The sequence below is a fragment of the Argiope bruennichi genome, chromosome 4, assembly GCF_947563725.1.
Source record: "Argiope bruennichi chromosome 4, qqArgBrue1.1, whole genome shotgun sequence".
NCBI classification, from domain to species: domain Eukaryota; kingdom Metazoa; phylum Arthropoda; class Arachnida; order Araneae; family Araneidae; genus Argiope; species Argiope bruennichi.
In genome coordinates, this window is record NC_079154.1 from 55,106,852 (window position 1) to 55,130,925 (window position 24,074).

The window sequence follows — 24,074 nt, forward strand, 5'->3', positions numbered from 1 at the left end:
CGATAAAATCCAAGTTGTCATTATAATTTCTTTCGTCATTAAACATTGTCGATAACAACAGTTTGCTCGTTATTTCCAGCTATATATATATATATATATATATATATATATATATATATATATATATATATATATATATATATATATATATATATATATATATATATATAGAGAGAGAGAGAGAGAGAGAGAGAGAGAGTTGTCAAACAAATTGTATTAAAATGGAATTTTAAAAATTTTGTATTTATTCCTTCACTTTTATGTCTTCAATTTTAGAATCAACTTTAATATTTTACCAAAAGGAATCTATCATTCACTTATAAAACGGTAAAATCGAGTCGTTATTATAATTTCTTTCGCCATTAAATATCGTCGATCCGCTAGAATAAATTCACACTTCCGGAATTTTGTTAGTGCAAAAAGAGAGGGAAAAAAAGTTGTCGGACAATAAATTGTAGGGAAACTGAGACGAAATGAGGAGTACTCCTAATCTTCATCTCTGAATAATTATTTCGATCCTCAAGGGGAATGAACAAACGATCTTTCCCAATTAAAAACCTCCTTAATTAATCATCAGTACCAAAAATCCTCTGAAGTATAAAGAGCACTAATTAAAAAAATATTTCATCCAGTCTCTCATAACAATGACTAACCCCACGGGAATAAACTACTCGAACAGAAAATGTTTCAAATTAAGGGGAGGGGCTAAGGAAGAAATTGTTCGAATGCAAAACAACACAGCGTAGGAATTTCTCCACAAGAACGCAGGAATTCGATATCTATGGATAATGAGAGGAGGACTAGAGGGAGGAGAAGGAAGGCATCCGTTGCCATAGCAACATTTCCTTCCAGAGTTGCGGAGCAAGAGGAATTGTTTAGTATGAGCCTTCTGCTTTCCTAGGGTGGTGAAGGGTTGACGCGGAGGGTTTCCTTAAACAAGTGGCTAACCTTCCAAGATTGTATCCAGCGCATATTAGACAAGGACAATGCAGTCTTTAAGAAGACCTTGGGGCATATGAGTCAGCTACTGGAGAATTAAATGGGCAGGAGCGGTTAATGGAACCAATTTTATCTGATGAATACATATCCTACCAAATGACCTGAAGGGTTGATCCCTTGTTAGTGATTCAACGAAGCTAATAAAAAAGTATTTGCTCCGTTAACGAGCAGAGAAAAAGTTGGTATAAATGTTTTTATAAGGTAGACAAAAATCTATATTAATTAAGTATCTATTTAATAATAAAATATGCAGGATGTGTATTTTTTGAAAAGAAAGTAAATTGCAAATGATTTACTATTTACAAAATTAATGTGGCTTTATCATTTACATAAATTATTATATACATAAGTTAATCGATTTTTCTATCACTAGAAGGAATAATAGTGTATATATAAAAACTCAAGTGGCGTAAGAATTCAATAAATTAAAATTCTTTAATGTAATTAATTTTGGCACTTTTCCGTTAGCCGGGAGCAAACGTCGCCAATTGTGAACCAAACGCGAATTTGGCGTAAGAAATTTGGCGGAATTCCACATTATTTGGCGATTTTTCACTTGCGCCGGGCTGACGGAAAAGTACCAAATGCTTTCATTTCATTAATTTAGAATATTAAAAGGAAGAACCCTAACAAATTTTGAATTAAATTTGTCAACGATTGGTTGTCTGTCAGTCTATACTTTCTCAAGGTATATAAACGTGGCAACTAAACTCAATGTTTTAAATAAATAAAATTTGGTAAGTACTCTAGTTACTAAAATTTTAATGTCAAATTTTGGTTTCAGTCGGTTGAAAAAAGGCACCCAAAATGCATATTCTGCTATCTTCGCCTTACTACTAAGCACACAACTCTCATGTCGGTAGAAATCAATTGAAAATAAAAGTCTAAACACTCGCAGTTTTCAGGTCTTGTCAAATCTCTATAGTTTTATACGGGTAGGAATAACAATTTCATTAGAGATTGGTTAAATTTTAAAATGGATAGTTTTTGAATGATAATATATTTGATCGAAATTATTGAAATTATTCGATAAATTTTTAATTAAAAATCTAATCAAAATTTTCGAAAATATATTATTTTTTATAGAGCACTTATTGCCAAGATACAACAACCTATCGAATTTGGTAGATCTAGGTTCAATGATTTTTCTCTTCAAAATGTACTGAAATTTCACAGAAATAACAATTTAAAGGTATCCGACTTGGTTTGGAATGGATTAAAAAAATTTAATATTTAATTAATAATTTAATATTTTAATGCTTGCATGTTTTCTATTAATATAAGGATGAAATGATGAATAAAAGTGAAATAATTTAAATACATATGTAACTTTTGAAGAAAAAATATATTTTGATGTAAATTTTATCCATTTATTTACAAAAACTAGGATTGTTTTAGAGAGAAAAAATGTTACAGTTTTTCATTTTTCTTTGTAGCATTACATGAGTAGCATATCTTAGAGTGTAACTAACTATTATCAAAGAATTATATTCAAAAATAAAATTTTTGTATTTAATATATGAAATCATCCATGAAATTTTAGATATTTTTTTAGTAATATTTACATTAAAAAATTATAAATCCATTTCTAGAGCATTTAACATCAAATCCATACTTCATTACATTATGAATAACATAACGATCACTAATTATAATTTTCATTAAGATATCTTGATGATTTTTGATATAAGACGATACTCATACAGTAGAATTATAAAAAAACTGGTTCTTCAGAAAATGTATTAAAATTTTTTAGATGATTAAAAATAAGCATCGTTTAATTATCAATAGTTTATTATAAATTAGCTTCTATTTAAGGTAGAGACAAAATAAAGATATCATTGGAAACAGAAACATACCTATTTTTTAAAATTGCAAAAAATGCGAATTCTCATCCATATTTATGTTTTCAACGTAGTCGGATACCTTAAATCCTGGGTTCATTAAAAGTAAAATAATTAATTTAAATCCACATTCAACCAATTTTAATGAACTCCCTGAAATTCGGATCTTTTTCTTTAAACCTCTGCTTTAAAATACAGAAGAATCTGAAACTTCGATCTCCAATTCTGAGTTCAAGAATCATTAAGCTGGTTTAAAAACAACGGAACTGTCTTAACATGTATCCAATTAACATACGGATATACCATTTCTAATTCATAGAATTCCAATTAACGGAATTTCTCTTCTTAATGTACTGAAGGTTGAATTAATAAAGAATCTTGGATATCATCCATAAAATGCGATGTAGAAGAAAATTGGAAATCATGTTTCCTTATGATCGCACGCACATTGTTACAGCGAAAAACTCATCAGGTCACTTTGACGAACAAGAACGACAAAGTTTAAAGTATGAGTAATAAAATAGTCTCGTGACTGAAGTAACTATGCGCATGACGTTTTCAAATTTGCAATAGAACTACTTTGTCAGCTTGCTAATACGTCATTTGGCGATATTTCTTAACATTTTATAATTTCTTTCGTACGTAGAAAAGATGTTTCGTTGCAAATGCTTCTTGTATGTCTGGGAATGACGTCTTGCAAGTTTTAATTTCGGATGCAATCATTTTACGTGACTTCACAGTCACATAGTAAGCATTCTCGGTCACCATAACATAAAAAAATGGTTTTGCTCTTTTACTATGCATTCATTTGATTGGCATATATAAATCTGTAGAAATATCCGAAATTCTCTATTCTATTGATGGTTAGTAACTTTTTTTATGACTTCCTCATTTTAATATTTTATCGATAATAATAATAATAATTAAAAAAACCCCAAATTTTTTTTACACTAATTTGAATGTCAAAAAATTATAAATTAAAGAACGTCAATTTGGGTAATTTTAATATAATAATAGCAACTACAATATAATTTTAATTCGACAGTGATAAAGTTAAAGTTAAAATTATAGAATATTTTCTTAAACACGAGTCAAAAAGTTCAAGCAAACAAAATATATGTATATTTAATTTTTACTTTTTTAGTGGATGGCAACTCGCATATTAATAAAAAGATTTGTAAATATGGAGATTGTCTTTTTTTCGAGGAGCTTCACATTAGAACGAAGAAAATCGAATTTGTATTTAGGAGAAATACCTTTTTCTTTTTGATTGAAGGAGCAGAAATTTTCAAACAAATTTACGGTTTTTTTATGAAAGAAATGCATTAAATTTCATTCACCTAACTCTTTTAACTTTGAGCTATTTTATTCACTTTCACACTGACAGACGAATAGCACCCAATCATTATTCCTAAAATAAAAACATCTTACACAAAGAGGTATAAAACATGAAATTCACGTATTTTTCATAAATGATGACTATAAAATTTGCTCCCCGAATTTTTCATATATAACAACGATAATTATATGCTTTGACAAAAACTAAATGAGGTAAATATTTGGTATGTTCAACAGCTGAAATGGGAAATTATGCACATAGATTAAAAATAAATAAGAAATAATTAAAAGTTATTCGAACGTTAAAAAAAGGATTTCTTAAGAAAAGCAACAATAACAAAATTGAATTCAAAATACCCATTTGTCGAATAAAATTAATTTTCTGTCTTTTGGTTAAAAAGGAATGAAATAAAATCACCACAATCTATATAACCTCTACGAAAATATTTCATTTCGTAAAATAAAATCCTATCTTTTCGGAAAGAGTTTGAAGTTGGGATTACCATTTTAAATTCAGATAAAAAAAAAGTCACGTTTTCCATTTTACACATATTTTAAAAAAGAATGATACTTGTAAGCAAACGATAATGGAATAATCCTATTACTGGCCAAAACATTCTATAAAATACATTACAGAAATGTTAGAGTTTTCTTTGCAACGATGTTGTTTTGAATGCGGGTCTGCAGTGATTAGAAATACATGAAACAAGTCCTGTCTTTTCTTTTATTTATGTTTTATTTCGTCTCGTTTAGCATTTTTTGCTTTCTTTGTATTCTAACGGAACACTCCCTTCCCAACATAAACATAAGATGCAACTTTTATTTTTGTGTTGCTTATAACTTTTATAAATTCCTAAACAGTAACACTGAAACAAAAAACGAAATAAAAAAAATTTATTATTAGCACTACTTTTTTTTTTAAATATCGTCTCCAGTAAAATAAAAAAAAAAAAATAATAATAATAATAATAATAAAAATGTTATTTAATGCAAAATAATGTAGGGAATAACTTTTGAAAATTTATTCAATTAGAGCTCTTAAATTTTGAAAAATAGAATGCATAACAAATGCACAAATCTTTATTTAATATATTAAATTATATTTATACAATTTATTAATAAAGAAATTATCACTAACTATTTTTTTGCACTTTCACGTATTAAGTATTTATGTAGCGTAATATATTTATCTTATCCAGTAAAAAAATTTAATGCCGTCTAAAAATTAAAAAAATATCCATTCAATGATGCGAATTATTTGTCATCTGACTTTATTTTCGCATCCGATATCTTCAAATTTTTATTTTGTCATGAAAATTCACACACAAATAAATAAATGCATTTAATATTTTTACTAAACTTAAATAAAGTTTCTTTAATCTTGTTGATATTAAAGAAATTCCCTTCAACTTCAGAACTCGTTTGAAGTATTCTGTTATTTATAAAATTGATTTCAAACTTGACTACTTAGTTTAAAGGTCTATAGAAATTCAAAAATTCTCTTTAAAAAAATGGCTACCTTTATATTCCACTTTATAAACATATATTTACATTGCCATTCATAACGTTTAACTTTATTTCGTTCTTTGAAAATCTTCATAATTTAATGAAAAATTTCTCTTTCCGCGGTTTTTGAAAATCTTTTGATAATTTCTCGAAAGAATACAGCCTATCATATATTAAAAATTATATTTAGAAAAAGATTTTCTTATTTTAATTTTAAATAAAATTGCAATTGATAAAAGGATTTTGCATATTATAATATTTTACATTAAAAATGAATTGCAAATGAAAAATGGATATTTTGTACTATAATAATATTTTTGTGTAAAATAATCCTTTATATTAAAAATATTATATATATTATAAATATTAAAAAAAAAAAAAAAAAAAAAAAAACGTTGCGCATTAGGTTTTCGGTGAATGCTATTATTAAATATGTTCATTTTTTGTATTCAACACTACATAGTTTTCTACAACTAAATTTATATATGATAACTTTAACCTTTACAATATATACTTTTTAAAAACATTCCAAATTTTATTCTTAACTATCGAAGTTTAATCTAGATTTCAAGAAATTATTCTTTATTAGTGAAAACATGAAAATTTTATTCCAAATACAATGATATGTTAGCTAATAATAAATATGTCTCACTTTATAACAGAGTATATATAGGATATATACCTCAATGCATAATAGAGTATAATATGATATATGTGGCTCATTTTTGTATAGTTTTAAACAGTAATAAAAAAATTGAGTTAAGGAAAAGTAACTATTCTTAAATGAAATATTAGGAATAAAATTTACTAGAAATCTACAATTTTGAGGAAAAAAAATTACCAATCGAATTACATATTTCCAGCTTGTTGGAATTTCTTTCATACAAGAAAATAAAAAAAAAATTATCACTAGAGGTTTTCAAGCAGTTTTAAGCACAAGAATATCAAAATGATATTTGGGAAGAAAAAACAAAACAAAAAACGTTGTTGCAGTAATGCCACTGAGCAGAGTTTTTTTTTTTTTTTGTCTATAAGAATATGAAAATAAACAAGGAAGAATAAGAAAAGTAACTCAATAATACGATGTTTTGGAATGATTTCTTTTTTATATAATTTAAGAAGTTGCTGATCGTAAACAATGAGATTATAAATTAATCAACATAAAAACATGCGCTTCAAAAATTGAGATAGATTTTAAACAATCAAATCAAAATAAAATAGCTTTGGAGCACACAAAAATCTAATATTAATTTTTTATAATCTTTTTAGTTTAAAGAAACGGCTACTATGCTTTTACAGATAATTAATTTTTGGCTCCAATGTTGTTAAATTTTAATATTTATATGTAAAAGTTTTGTTTGTATTTGCATTCTTTATTAAAAAATGTATTTTGTTTTCAGATTGATCATAAAGTTATGTTAAAAGTACTATAAAATATATCTTTTACATCTAAAATTAAAAAAAATTACTGAAGGGTTTAAATTTGCCTTACAGAAAACCATTTTTAATCAATTAATTTATCTGATCTTCTAACAGGTATTAGAAAAAGTCTTTATAATACCCGGGAATTTATTTCCGGGAATATCAAAAATTTACATGACCCCGTTTTCTTTATCGTATACTTTCCAACTAATTTTTCTTGCAAGAATCGCAAAATTTACTATTTCTCTTCCTTTATTTCGTTTAAGATATTTTAAAGTTAATAAATTTTAAAGTGGGAAACAGAAAAAAAAAAAAATGTTTACCCAAAACTTTTTACACACGAATTTATTACAAAATGTACATTTTTTTTTTCCAAATTAAGTTTTCGATCTAAAGAGAATATACAAGCTATAAATTGTGAGTTTTCTTAAATTAGAAAGCATAAAATAAAAAAAAAGTTTAATAAAACTGTTCAATAAATTTTTCCTGTCATTTGTTAGAAGTTAAAATAAATTTATAATTCCGAAAATATACGTAAAAAAAAAAAAAAAACGAGTTACGTAACTTTTTTTTAATTTATAATTTTTTTAAACATTTATTATTAGAAAACGTAGAGCATGAACCCATTTTTTGTGAGATTTTTTTTTGTTATAGGTGAAGTCAATTACATTTGATTTTGAAATATATGTTAAAACAGCTTTACGAAAGTAATTTTTTGAATATTTGCAAATGAATAAATTTTTAAAGAAATAAAATTTTGCTGCATTTTTCCAAAACATTAAAAAAAAAATGCATTAAGCAGCTACGACTCAATATAACATTCCATTAACTTTACAGTGAAATGGGAAAAACACTTCTTCACCTGTAAGCGACAAAAATTTAATGAAATTGCACTCTTTATAAAGCATTCAAAAGTCTTCAATAAAAAATTGGAAGTTTTTTTTTCTCACGAAACACAAGTTACTGCAATTTACTTTTTACATGTAGCGATAGGAAACTTTCTATCTTCTAAAAAAAGACGTAAAAAATAAAAGACTTATATCAGCTAAAATTTGCAAAATCTCATTTCACACTACAATGTCCAAACAATATTTAAAACCCGCTTTAACCGAATACTAATCTCACTTACTTCAACAAAATGCGATGTTTGCCAAAAAAACTCCAGCTGTTACTCAGGAAGAAAAGCAATCCTTTGAGCCTGAGCTCCCGTGAAGAGAATAACTGTTTTGACAAGAGAACGAAATGTTTTAACTGAACTGCTTTTTCTTGTTATCAGGTTTTATATAGTTCCTTGACGTCATGTATTGAAAGGGCGGGAGTTGCTCGTGAGATTTTCTCCCCCTTTTCCAAAATATCTCCTTCGTCGAAAGTTCTTTGACCGGAAACGGACAAGAAACCAACCATTTTGTCTAAAAATTTACATAAAATTGGATTATTCTGAGTTTCTTCAGAGGGGGGAGAAAGTGCCCACCCCTCCCCGAATCGTTTAAAACAGAAAACCGATCTGACAAAGATGATCTCGGTTTAGATAAATAATTCTTCTGTTTCACAGAAATAGCAAATGATATTTAAATTTGGAATTATTTATTGTTGAAATTGATATTTGAAATAAAAATGTCATTCGTGAAAAGTTCCTTTCATATTTAAATGTCATTTTGGTATGTAAAAAAAGGCATCCCATCTTTAATATTTCCATTAAAAGAATGCCAAAGATTTGACTATGTGTGTTGCGAGAAGGGTTTTAAAAGTCAAATGAAAAGACTCGTCATATGATTACAGAAACAATGGCAAACAGTTGTAAGATATGCATTCTGAGAATATTGGAAACGGATTGTCTATATAAGAGAACGGCATTCCATTACGTGCTAGAAGCAATATACAGTAGCTCTGTGAAAATTAGGACATTCTGAAATTCGACGAGTACAACTTAAGATATTGCAAATAATTAGAAAACGTAGCCCAGTAGTATTTAATTCTGCAAATAGTATAGTCAATGAAAAGAAATTCAGCGCATTTAGTAAAACAAACATGCTGAAATTCCCCTAAAAATAATAAAATTTAAATCAGAGAAAACATGTGATGGCGAAATTTTAAGAATTCGTCATTATGCAGCTAAAAGTGAACAATTCAAAATAAAAAGATGCTTTTTAAAATATAAATCTGAGTTTAAAATTAAAAAAATGACTTCGTATTATAAAAACTATAGTATACTAGCCGCCTTTGGCGACCAGCCGGTTCGCCAATCTTAATGCTCGTTAAAATTATTTTAATTAAAGATTTTATGCAATTCCTACTTTAATAGCTTCTTCATCAAAATATTTTAAAATTTCAAATTTTGATAGTCATATAATTCACTCATAATATTATAAACGCCTTCAGTCGTAACGTAATATGTATCTCTCTAATTTTCTGTTAGTTCCCGTAGAATTTATACTATAAATTAAAGTGGAAAGGATTAATCTGCAATTTATATAATAATATTTTTTACTGAAACAAAGTATTTTTTTTTGTAATATGATTACTGAAAACAGTCACTGAGCGTTTAAACTTTATGGGCACTAAAGAATATCTTTCCTAATTTATGTAATATTTCAAGAATTTCTCAACAAAATATTCTCAGATTCATCATGACCAGAACGATTAATTAACAATGTTTAATTTTAAATGCATCAAACACTAAGAAAATAAAACGAATCGTTTAAAATAATCGGTTGAAAACAGCTTAAAAAAAAACTACTTAAAAAACGATGTACTTAAAACTAAAAGCATATACAAAAAATATATAACTAACATAAATACAATTTACTTACAAAAGCATGCGACTAACTCAAAAATAATTTAAATCATCCATTGATAACGGTTGTCATGTCAACAATCAGAACACAATGCACATGCGTGAATTTTCAACGCCAGTTACGGTAACGCAAATGCGTGAGTTTTTCTACGCCAGTTGGGGTAACGCTATGCAGATTATACATTTTTAATTTCCTTTATTCTGTGTTATTTTAATTCAAAAGTACTTCAGAATGAATCTGAAAGATCGATTAATTAACAATGTTTAATTTTAAATGCATCAAACATTAAGAAAATAAATAGAATCGTTTCAAATAATCAGCCGAAAAATCTTAAGCCTAGCCTCATTACTGTTGGGAAAAAAAATTGAAACCGTACTCATTTGGCGGTGGGGAAAAATGACACGATTTTTTTGGCGGGAAAGTTAGTTTTTAATTAATAATTAAAATTCTAATTAAAAATTCAAAAAAAGGGCTATCCTATCTTTTAAGTTAGATCAAACTGCACACGGTGTGCAAATGTGATTAAAATCGGTTAAGTAGTTTAGGAGTCCATCGCGGACAAACAACGTGACACGTAATTTATATATATTAAGATGTGCTGAATATGCTATATAATAATACATATTGATATGCATGATTTTTTCCTGTTACAGAGGTCATTTTAACTCTTTAGTAGTCGTTTTCTATTAATTCGTCATCTTTACATGTCAATAAATGTGGCTGTTTTAACAAAATCATATAGAAAATGCTGCATTTGCTGCAAAATTTGTTGCAATTTCCTATCTAAGTTGTCTTCAGCACAAATTGTAGAGTTTATCTACACCACAAAACATAAACAAAAAAAAATTAAATACAATTTATAAGTCCATCATATAGTGGCTAGTAATTAAATGTAAATAGTATGCGATACAAGCAACAAGTGCTATTATAACGTTTCTTATTTCTAAATCCTTAAAATGAATAAATTATTTTTACCTAAAACAAAATATTACGACAACACCACCACTATTCAATTTTTCAATTTCTTCCTTTTTGTTATGTGGAGATTTGATCATAAATATCGAAAAGAAATATCAACTCAATACTTGTTTATGTATTTGCCAACATAATAAATTTAGAAACGCAAGAACGTCGTTTTTCAGCTTTCACTTGCAATTCATGTATGACTTGATAAAATTTATTTTGATAGTTACAAATAAAGTTAAAGTATCGAATAATAAAGTTTTGTGAAAACAGAAGAGAAAAAAAATTACTTTGAATGTGGAATCACGTGCATTTTTATAAATTTCTACTCTTTTATATTTTTGCGGATGTTTCTTCTAAACCTCATATTTGCTCAGCATCAGTTTATTTAGAATAAAAACTAAAAAGACACCAAAAATAACCAAATGAATAAAAAAAAAAAAATCCAGATGCTGTCTTGGCACACTATAATTCTATTTAGACAGCTTTTCGAACAGCGAGAGATAGTGAAAGTTCCGAGCCAGGTGGGATAAAATAAAAGAACTTTTATCGTTTGCAGATCTCTGTATCGATTTTTGCTCAGTGTAGATTCCATAAGAGATAATATCGTACTTTGTTTTCTAGTTGTTTCTTTAATATTGGATTTTGGAACTAGATGTTGTGGTATTTTGTATGTACCATTTCAGTTTTTTTAAGTTCAGTGTTTGCGATTTTAAATCATTTTTTTTCTAATCTAATATCAAAATTTCAAATATTTTGATAGTTGTCAGACGGTTATTTCAAGTTTCATCCTGATATTTTAATTCAATCATATTGATTTTAACTGGCTAATATGTAGAAATTGACATACCATCTGAAAATTGAGTGACGACAAAAACCTTTAAAAATGTCCCACAGGACAGACCACTGAACTTAGAACTACCAAAATGCGACAAGTTAGTTAATTCTTAAATAGTAAATGCTCAGAATTTTTTTTTTCGCGGATCCAATTATTATGCAAAATCCATTTTTACACGAATTTAAAGTTCAAAATATTTAACTTTACAATGATACAGCTTTATAAATCACTTATTTAACTTTAATAATTTTTTAAAAACATCAGATTAATTTTTCTAACAATATTTTTAGTTACTATATTTATATTCATACGTGTACAACGAAATTAGAAACATTTTTTGGTGTGCTTGTTAACACTGCAATATGTATCAGTATATCAATGTATATTTAATTATTAGGTTTTATAAGCAAGAAAAGATCAATATATTTAGTTTATAATTCTTTAAAGAATTTTTTTGACATAAATGATAGATTTCTTGATCAGGCTTTCTAATTTTGATCAGAAAATATGGTAAAATCTAACAACTAAAATTGAATGAAAAACAAACAAACATCGATAAGTAAAAATAAGAAAATATTCACAAGACTTCATTTTTTTTAAGAAATTGGTTTCTGAAGACCTTACTTTCCTAATTTTTACTAAACACAGATGGCGGTAAAGTTAAATTTACAGTAATTTTTTTAAACTAGATTTAAAGTAAAAAAAAAAAAAAAAAATGGTGGAAATAATTTTAATAATATTTTAAATGATTGTGATTCAAAATTTTTTGAATAAAAAATTTATCAAATCCTGTTGACGCAGAAGTTCTGTTTGCATTCAGAAATATTTCTCAGAGCATTCATATATAAAGTTATTAAAAATAACGGGTTCAAGACTTTCACAGTTTTTTGCGATTTTAATCCGGAAACGAATAAAATGTCCCAGTTTCAAGTTTTATTTTTAATTAAAACATAGAAACTAAAAACCTCTAAATTAAAAAAAAAAGGGTTTTTTTGAAGAATTCTTATTTTTAATTAGCATTATCTACAAAGTGTAGCCATCCAGGTTTAATACAAGATATCAATTCAACACCATAATTCTAACAAATTTTATTGATTTCCGTTATATTTAAGATTATGCTATCTGTAGTATCAAAAGTGACCTGAACATTTCAGTTTTTTTTCTCTCTCTTTGTTCAGAATCGACAATTATCATTACAATTTCAACTACTATTTGACAAAGAAAGCTTCCATGTTTGATATCACTGACTCTCCGACCCACCAGAAGGCACACGGATAATAAATACTGAATGACCCGACCACCACAACAGCAACACTGGCGGGAATTGTGATTGAGTCCTAAGGGCCATCACCGGCCAAGGTGCAACCTTTCTCTAAGGAAGTACGCCCCGTCATCGATGGGAGACCCCCACCCTCGTGTACCTTCCAAGGTGACGAGATCCAACCATCATGCCGGAAGCATCTCAACCTCATTTCAAGGAGCTTCCCCCCCACCCGGGGGGATCATTCTATGTTTGATAAATAATAAATTCTATTTTTGATAATATTAGACAAATTTATAATCAACCTTAAGGAAGTAGGAAAAACTCAACTTTCTTCATAAATAGATTTCCTTTTGGACATGGATTTATATCAACTCTATGATGAGTAACACTGATCTTGTTACATTTCACTATTCTAGTACATTTCATTATTGTCTGATTAATATACCAGGGCTAAATTCAACCCATTAACCTCCTAAAAACTTAATATGCCTTTCATGTTCATAGCCCATAGGTAGGTAAACATTTTTCGAACTATGTGATCCCGACTATTTGCAGAAACGGCTATTCGGATAAAAAGCAAACACACATTAAACCAGCAGAGTCAACATAAGTCGAGTACACATTCATTACTTGCCGGCACGCGAGCGGTGCTCTTATTGGTCGACTAATCAATAGCGTGCCTTTTAATTGGTTTTTTTTCTTCCACAATTAGTTTTTAATTTGAGAAAGGGAACCCTAGAAAATTTCGCTTGAATGGATTCAGTAATTACAAAATCTCTTATCTTTCAAATAAGGCATTCATATTGAGCTCAAGTAATGCAAATGTGACGGTGAGTTTTTTTCTTTGAGATGGAAAATAATAGTTTTCTGAAGACTGGGTTTAATTATATATGACAGAAGAATTGAAATCGATCCTTTTAAAAAATAATTAAAATTGATGGAGGGAAAAATATGATGAAGGGAAGACTTCATTCGGTATTGAGGAAGAAATTCCGTTTAAAATAGAAGTGATTATTTCGGATAGCTATCTTTAGTACTTTTAATCAGTTCTCAACTTCGGTTAATGATGAAGTTTTCAAAAATTAAATTGAAAATCAGAAGTATTTTTTTTTTGTTTTTTTTTTGTTCATATATTTTCATAAGAAGGAGGTTTTATAATATTTTGCCAAAAATGATTGTTACAATTTTTAATTATGTGAAGAAAATCGAATACGTGACAAACATAGCTTAAAATCTGTTTCAAACTTATAATTTTAATGTTATTACCATACATTAAAAGTCATTCATCCAGCATCGTGCATCTCTGAGTTATCATACCTGTGTACACATAGATGAAAATACAGACAATTTGGATTTTTTTTTTTCAGATTTAGGTCATTCTAAAACGTTGATAAAATTAAGGACGCATTTTATTTTTAATCTATTTAAATTATTCTTTCTATATTTATAAGAAACACAGACGACTTTTTGTAATTATGCATATTAAAAAAAACCAAGCTTGTATTCTAACAAATCAATATTAAAGAATTTCCACTATTAATGTTGATAATAAAGTACTTTAAAAAGTCAATGGACCTAATTATAATCTAAGAATAAACACAAGTAACTCGTAACTATTTTTCCCCACATATTTCCATTTTATTTACAGAAAGTTAAATCAATTGTCAAATTTCTAATACGAAAATTTCACTAAATTAATTATTCTTGAACATTTATTTAATGGGTTATGGTTAAATTAAATTTCTTTGACATTCATAAATTCTATTCCTAAATATATATTTTTTTCAAAATACAGACATTTTTTTTTTACGTCTATAAACATTTATTTTGCTATCAATGCAATAAGCTGATGTCATTAATTTTTAATAAATGAAATATATATCATACTTTAAATAAATTTACTTTTATTATTAAAGGAAACTCCATTCTTTCGTTCGAGATGAGAGTTATTTCTGGAACCGACATTTTATGGCAGTTAGGGTTGACACATTTCTCGTCTTCTCAATCTTTAATTATATTGCTAAAATCTCTCACTCTAGTCTCTTTCGTACACAATTACTTTCAAAATTAAAAAAAATATTATGAAGCATTGTTTTAATTCAAAGAAATGTTTCTTACGGAAAAATAAAATTCCTGAAAATAAACTACATTGTGAATTTTTATTACGGCGAATTCAAACATTTTAATATTATACTATAGATATGCATTAAGTCTGTATGAAAATGAATAAGCAGCAATAAAATGCAGAAACGCTTTTCATTTTTTTTTCAAATTAAGCAATAAATATTAAGTTGAAGAAAGTTGTCCGATGGAAAAGGAATCAAACTTCATAGGTAGTGAATGTCAATAGATGCATTAAGACTAAACGAGAGTGTACAATAAGATGTATGGTCAACCATTATTACAAAACATACAATGAAAGCGGTAGGCCAAGGGACAGCATCGAATAATTAGCAATTCTTGAGAGATCCTTTGTCTTTCTGATACAGGGCAACTCAAGAAATGTTGTGGAACACATCTGGGCGATTTACCAGAAAATTTCCTATTGTTATTTCATTGATTTATCCCCAATTTAATTGCCAAAAAAAATTTCAAATATGCATTTTATTTCAAACATGGCACAAGTTTAGTTTGGAAACAAATATAGGAAAGATTAAAGAATAAAATACTTTTTCCCGCCAAACACACCAAAATCTTGCCGACTGCCAAAAAACTTGCCAGATGTTATACTCGCCAAATTTTTATAATGTTTCGGAATTACTGCATTTGGCAAGAAATCGCCAACTTTGGTAATCATCCCAAATTCTTGTGTACAAACATATTACGTAACAGTATATAATAATACACGAAAATATATTACAAAATAACATTTCAAAATATATGCAATAGTAATCTATATATTTTGATTCAAAAAGGGAAATATGAATACGCATATCACATTAATAAACTTTATTACAGAAAATAAGAAAGTGGTTGTAAAAATATATATAGTGTAAAAATGGCAATATTTCTTTCTTAAAGCAGGTCAGTTTATTATAATAAATATGACGCTAGCTTAAGAATACATATTTACCATCTTTTGTCCACTCGCAAAATCCCAAAAGCTTGTAAATATTCACGAATTTTCTATGGAACAGCCGTAGAATTGTTTTGGAAAGATGACGGGTACTTCCAAATGCTTATTCAAACACTAGCAATCAATAAATTCCATTATTCCCCAGGTCATTACCACCTGTCCGGAAAACAATGCCAGCATTTTTACAGTTATTTTCACTTGACATGTTCTACCGAAATCTCATTCAGTTGTCCGATACCTTTCCTGTTACTCATTCCGGAAGTACTGTCTCAGAATCCTTTTCCGAGATCCATTTTCAGTGCCACTTGGATTAGAGGCGATTGAAACAGCTGCACTGACTCAGCGGATGGTTTTGAAGTTCAATGACTTTCGGAAGTGAGGTATCGAATAACAGGAGATTCTCTCTTGTGTCGTGACAGACGATAAAATTAACGACTGCCAGACAAAACAGGAAAAATGGTGACAACAAATGGGAAAAGATTTCCTTTCAAAACATTTGACCTATGCAGATGGCAACGGTATATAAAATGGCTTTCACATGAAGAAGAAAATTGCTTGTAAGTGAGATGAAAATGGATGTTTTGCACTTGTCGCTGCAGTGACAACGCTTCTGAAGATCACAACACAAAACAAGGAAATGCCCATAATATGTTATTTCCACCAATTTATATCAGAATCAACAAACACTGGGAATAACCTAACGTAAGTTCTTCCTGGCGTCAGTGCATTTGAGATGCAGCAGACTGTTTATTATGGCATATTTTGAACATTGATAATGCTAACTAGAAAATTTTTCAGATTTTAGATAAGCATAGCGATTTCAGTTGAAATATTCAGAATGCTAATAATGACTTCTTAGGAATTAAAAAAAATCACCCCCCCCCTTTGGAAATTTGAAAAACAAAAATATGAGAAGCTTATATTTATATAAGAAAACTTTTTTTTTTCTTCAAATTTGAATGAAAGAAATGAATCTGTAACGGAGTAAGTTTTGCGAAAATACTGAGAAAGCCTGGTCGGAAAAGAAACACTTTTTTTCATTTTGTAAAAAGAAAAAAGAAAAAAAAAAATGCAAACAATCAATGACATAACGACGGAAAAGAAAAGGATGTAGGGAGTCCCTGCTTATTGGATACCATAGAAATTAAACGTAAATGCATTTATACCATTTATCGTAAAAGGGAAATGATCATTTAATTAGAGGCTTTGTAATGGGGAGGGATATGTATATCTTGGGTATCAGTTTTGACATCAAGTAAATCAAATGCTATTGAGTTTACATCACTTTTTATAGTCAAGTGAATATACTTGAAGTGAATTTTTATTATGATATTTATTATTTTGATATATAAGTGACTTTTTATAGTCGATGATGAAGCTCTAAAATGTATTATGCTCCGGGCATCTCTCTACAATTCTATACTTATTGCAATTTTTTTCAACACATTGTTAGTGAGGACGTTTACACTACTAAATCAATTAATGGTTGAAAGGGTTGTCATATCGTCGATCATAATTATTTCAAAAATTGTAATACATTATCAAAAATTAATTATTTGATAAAATTATTGCAAAATTATGTGAATTATTGGGTGTATAAATATGACACCGGTATTTTATAAATTAAAAAAAAAAGGCGTTTGTTATAAGAATTAAAGATTGATATGTATACCAAATATTTCCCCTCATAAATTACACCATTTGTCCATCTTCAGAGCAACAAATGAATTCTGCAAAATCTGATCATTTAAAAACAATTTTAAACCAATGTTTGATAATTCCTCTCCAAAAATGGGGCAATCTATATTTAGTGAAACAAACAGCAGTCTGAAGGAGCAAAATCTGGTAAATATGACAGATCAAGTAACACATCACAACGAAGTGATTTTAAAATTTCTTTCACTGGTCTGGCTAAATGTGGACGAACATTGTCATGTTAGGAAGTAATTTTATGATGTCTTTCGTCATGTTTTAGGCATTTATCTTTCAATGCTTTCTTCACATTGATTAGTTGTTTCATCTATCGTTCACTATTAATGGTTTCATCAAATAATATTCGCAAATCTGCATTTTTTTTGTGGTTTCTCACATTTGAATTAAATATGTATGTCATGGGATATTGAAATCGTCATTTTAAAATGGCCGAAACCATTTTTTGAAAGTTATATTTGTTTAGACATATTCAGCATAGATTTCTAACAGGAAACGTATTTCTATAGTAATTTTCTTTCAATGAAATAATGTAACATAACTTCCCGCAAATAAAGTTTGTTTGGTACAAAATTAGAAATGTTTTCTAATCTATGAATTTAAAAAAATACTAACCAGAAGTCACATACTTATTTTCAAAGATTCTTATCAGAGCTTTCAAATACTACTTTCCCATTTTATTAGAAGGCAAGCAGTACTATTAACGCCATCAAATAAAAAAGGATTGAATTATATATACCCAATTAGACAAAATTCGCATTATATATAACACATTTAACATAATATTTTAAATTGCAAAAGCATGGCACATTAAATCAAAGAGCATAACTTTCTAAATGTAAACTTTATTCAACAAAACGATTTTGATACCAAAGATAGATCGAAAAAATTGTATTACTATTCTTATTACGAACTTTTTAAGCTATCTAAGTTTAAAACATAATCACGTTTTCATGACATTTCTTATGGATTATCCTAACAACAATGTTTTTAATTGATAATTTCTTTTAATTAGTTAAACCCTCTATAAAATATCATGTTTAACTATACGTTAATTTAAGTCACGGACGATCAATTTTGCTTTAGAGAAAATAACAAGCACTTGGTAAGTATCCAATGATGCATCAAAACCGTTCTTAACCCATCTAACCTTCTGTATCGAAAATATTATGGAACTTGAAAAAAAAAAAAAAGAAATATAATAAACAAATTTTTCTCTCTGCTATTACACACACTCGATTAACTGGAGGAAATAAAATACAGGATTTAGGCAAGACGGTCTGATATCACATAAAAATGGAAATCGCCTGGAAACCTTTTTAGCATCATAAGCATATTTTCCATCATTATTGTTTGCAAATCTCTGCAGTGAACTGGAATTCCCTATCACAGCAGCATCGATGATCGAGAAGGATATTTATCGATACAACGCACGAATGGTAATCGATTTTGGAGACGGAAAAGATGGGTTTTCGAGAAAATTCAACGGGCGACATTTATTTTTTCCATGGTTAGAAGGTATGTTATCTTTCGATTGGGAGATAAATTTTTTTTTCTTAAACAAAATTTTGTTCGCAATATAGGAATGATCGGAATTCGATTTGGCGTTTGGAAAGGACGATAGTTATCGTTTGTTCAATCCATACCAACGGAAGTATTGGACTTTCTTGCACGCTTACGCAATATGGAGCATTTCATATTGAACTTCGTAGTAAAATGAGATGTATGTATAGGGCCTCTTCCTTCATAAGGATTAGTTTCAATATATATATATATCTACAATTTTGGAGTTAGAACGCATATTGAATTTCATTGATGTAACTTATTGCTTTGTTTTCAGTTTCTCGTATACGTAGTATAGAGAAAGTAAAGTAATCGTCAAAAAATTCAAACTCGCGATTTTGACTAATCTCCACGTTGTAGACTCCCCGTAATGCAGATTCGTAACAATCAGCCAAACACGTAAAGGTGTTGGCCATCTACATTTTTGCATGCATATAGATACGGTAAATCAAAAAATACAATGACATAAGAAAATAAAATTTGATATGTGATCTTGTGACTACAATTTTAGTTTTGGATCAAATTTCGATTTTTATCAGTCAGGAAAAAAGCTTCTAAAATGCATATTCGCTTTTCTAATACTTGAATATTAAATGTATACTAGTGATTAAACCAAAAACATCGTCAAAGGTCGTACACAAATTCTTTTGCACTTATTGTTCACTAACGTCATGCAGTTAATAGTACAGAAGTACTTTTTTTTCTTTATGCTACGAACATACAATTCTCACGTATGAGAGTCTGAAAATAAAAAAATTGAACTTTTAATGGCATTCAGATTCCACAATTTTATGCGGATGAGGATAACAAAGAATATGCGAGAAAGTTTTGGAGAGACTATTTCGCTGCTTTTATTTTCACTTTCATACACACATGGACAGACTGTCCGACTGACAATCAACTCAATGATGAATTTCCGAACTCGATTCATAGTTACATTTCTATCATATTATAAAATGCACGACATATTTCATTTGCCCAATATTTTGCGTTTTTGAGTTGTCACGTATGGGTCCTATAACTATTGATGATTTTCGTTCTTCATTCGATAAGAAGCTTCAGTTTCGGTGTACGCATCATATATTAATTTCATCCGTATAGTTTGGATATGGACAAATTATGGCTCGCCTATTATAATTGTTGGATGTATTTGTAATTCTAATTATAATTCTAATTGTATTTATTTTATTAGTTCTGTTCTCGTGTGTTTTTGTTTGCTCTGTGTTGTCTCTGTGTTTTTTTATTATTATAATTTAAATGTATGACATTGTATCTGGCAACCAATTTAATGTTCAATTTGTATTATGTTCTTGGCAACGGCTGTTATGTGGTTTTTTTTATTGGCTTGAGCCGCATTCTGCTGCAGGCGTTCTGAAACACTTAATGCTAAATGTGAAATTAAACGTGTTTGTACTTTTAGAAGCTTTTTAATTTGATTTGTAACGATCATTTGGTTCCCCAGATGAGGAGTTTAGTGGAAACTGCCTTTAACTGTCATGTTGCGAGTGTGGATGCTGTTTTGACAGATAAGTAAAAACTCCTCATATTTCAAGCTCTTATGAAATTTATGTAGTGAAAAGTTGCTGACATTTAGCTTGTTTATAACTTAGTTTCTTAATGAGTGTGATGAGCGAAGTAAACATTAAAAAGCTCAGAGGGCGAGCTAAAGCAGCTCTAACCCGTTTACAAAATGGCTTTAGTGCTCAATTAAGCCTTACTGAATTAAAGGCGCGTTTGGAGAAAGTTGAGCAAACATATAAAGAATTTGATGAATACTATGCAGCTTTACCCGAACAAGATTCGGAAATTGCTGAATTCGAAGCAAAATATTTCGGAAACGAAAGGCATTGAACGGAGTTGCTCCGACTTTTAATCCCACGCCAGTTGGGGCGAACTTTAAACTGCCACGTTTAAACATTCCTAGTTTCAACGGTAAATATACCAATGGGCTCAATTTTAAAGATGCAACGGTGCATAATAATCATTCGTTGGCTAATATTCAGAAATTTCAATATTTGATTGGACTTTTAAATGATGAGCCAGCTAATATCATTAAGTACATTCCGATTTCAGAAACAACATATGTTGAGGCATGGAGTAAATTATTGTTCCGGTACGATCGCAAAAATCCAATAGTTACATCACTTGTAAGAACATTCCTAGAACATTAAATTGGTTGCCAGATACAATGTTATACATTTAAATGATAATAATAAAAAAACACAGAGACAACAAAGAGCAAACAAAAACACACGAGGACAGAACTAATAAAATACAATTAAAATTAAAATAATAAAGAAAGAAATGGTACATTACTGGCTAAGAGTTATATTTATAGCAAAATATAGCTTTTAGCAATACTGTTTTGACTTTGTTCATTGCATTAGCATAAAAAAAAAACTTTTAATATATATTTTTGAACCTCATCGTGAGCTTTACAATAAAATATATTGGTCTGACAATTTTTTCCTACTCTTTTAAAATTTTCTTCTTATTCCTATCTAGCTAGAGGAGTTTTTGTACTATCGTGTAGTAGGCAGACAGACGCTGTTCCAAAAATGTTGCGAGTGAAGTCTACAACGGAAAGATTAATCAAAAGCTTTTGACGATAATATTACTTTCTTAATATTTTCTTTTATTCTGAAGTATTCTCAAAGTATAGTACTCGAGAAAATAATGCAAAAAAAAAAAAAAAAATCCCTTCCGATATTTGTTGAATCTCCCCCTTCTTACATTTTTTTTTACTCTCATTCGGACTATATTAAAAAAGCGATATTTTTTTTATCCAGCTTTAATGGTTGAAATCGGATGATTTCATCGATTTGTACTCTCTGAAAATCTTTTTTTGAAGTCATTAACGATTGTTAAATGCTTTCTTTCATTTGCGCTCTTTTATTACGAAACTTTTTCGTTGTTGTAAATATTATTACAAATTTGTAATATTACTTCCCAGGACGGTTAGTTCAATCATTAGAAAAACCGTTTTACGATCAGCTCTGTTGGATGCTGATCGAATGTCGAATAAGTGATCTCAGGGCTTGGAGACAAACTTGGCAACTATTTGGCGACGTGGTGAAGAATTTGGCGACAAAATAGATATTGCTGGAATCTTCCAGAATTTTGGTGTTAGAGTCAATAGGAACTGAGATATGCCTGATTGTTCCAGAACCTTCTCTGCCCGGCTCCGGGAACTATAAATGATCGGCAGTCGAAGTCGTGTACAGAATCGTTGAGAGAGTCAACAACAAATAGTGGGATCAGTCTAGCGAAGAGCAAGCGACTGTGAGGAGCTCAAACGATTGCTGAACTGAACTGAACTGTCTGTGTGAACTGAGCTGTCAGCCGAATCTTGGTGTTTATTGTGGGAGCAGCATCGAGTCGTATGAGGCAGTCTTGTAGCAGTAAGTCGGCAATTGGATACACCTAAAGCGAGGAGACAATGGAGAATTGCAGGCATTTGTAGAGACCATAGAGAGTAGCTGTGAAGATTCCCTCCTCCTGCTGAATTCTGTCTGGAACTTTGTTAGCAGTGGTTGTCATTACTACCGATTACTTTTTGTGGGCTACTTTGTTGTTGTGTGCTGCTGTGTGTTGCCTGTGTTCGTCTCGGCTATATATTTCTTGTCTGCGTATTCTTGTCTTCGTGTTTAATAAAAGTCGTCGTTCGTTACTAAAGGGTTGTTTCTTCCTCGACTAAGAAATAGAAAGAATTCCGAATTCACAACAATATTAATGCAATAAAGACGTGTATGTCTTGCGAAATCTGATAAACAAGTCATTCCCTGAGGATAACTTTTACAATGTTAAAAAAAGTTAAAGTGATTGGAAATTTTGAATTTATAGGATCAATTAACTGTCCATTAAGCTGTGCATTTTATTTCGTATAATTAAAATTGCTGCTGTTTTAAGAAATCTTATTTTTGATATCATTTGGAATGAAATGAAATGTTATATTTACACTTAGAAAGTTCAATAATTGTAAAGAAAAAAACTGTAGAAAACGCAATTTCTACAAATAAACTTCCCATAGTAAATCAGGGTTGCAATTATTAATAAAATTTTAAAAATTAGAATGGCAACGATTTTATGAAAAATTTAGACTAAGATTATCAAAGATTCCATTAACTATTTGTATGTAAATCTATACAATATTATCGAAGAATATTCGATTTTATTCATAAGTAAACAAATAAATTTTAAAGAGAAATAAAATTTTAACTGAAAATATAAAAAACATAATATTGGATATATATATATTTAAAAAAATAAGTTAATATTAATGGTGTTTATTGATTTTATTTAACAGCATTTATATGGCATTAAGTAAAGCCATACATTTAAAAAAAGCCATACATTCCTTTCTTTATTACTAATAATTGGAGAAGATTTGTACCAGGAAGTGTTAATCGCTTGTTTAATATTGTTACCGAAATCGTCTGGCTGGGTGTAAGGCACAAGATATCCGATAATTCTATAACGAATAAAGACGGTTTATTCTACAAAAACGAACAAAGCATTCAAAATTCTACACTGGCGAATTACTTTAGGAATAGAACGAACTGGAGAATTTACTTTATTGATTCGCTTTAGTCTCTCGCATTTATGTAGGTTTCCTGACCGGTCATGGAATTTTCTAAAAGAATCCCCGGATCTCGAGTCCTAATAGAGATCTCTCCAAAATTCTTGCATTTTTTAGAACAATTTTGTCGCCAATTGACCCAGAATCCATTCAGTATCCATTAAGAATATCTGTAAA

The 24,074-nt window shown here is 29.0% G+C and overlaps 1 protein-coding gene across 4 annotated transcripts in view; it reads right to left on the reverse strand.

Moving 5' to 3' along the window:
* Nucleotides 1-24,074, reverse strand: part of LOC129965656 (cAMP-dependent protein kinase inhibitor gamma-like) — a 100,777-nt gene that overhangs the window by 26,257 nt on the left and 50,446 nt on the right. Inside the window, exon 1 of one of the 4 annotated variants that reach the window (XM_056079743.1) lies at nt 8,239-8,390. The exons of 2 other annotated variants lie outside the window; for them this stretch is intronic. The gene's annotated coding sequence lies outside the window, so the exon portion shown is untranslated. Of the gene's footprint in view, nt 1-2,858; nt 3,051-8,238; nt 8,391-24,074 lie in introns of those variants that run through there. One more of the 4 variants, XM_056079745.1, reaches the window with a different exon arrangement.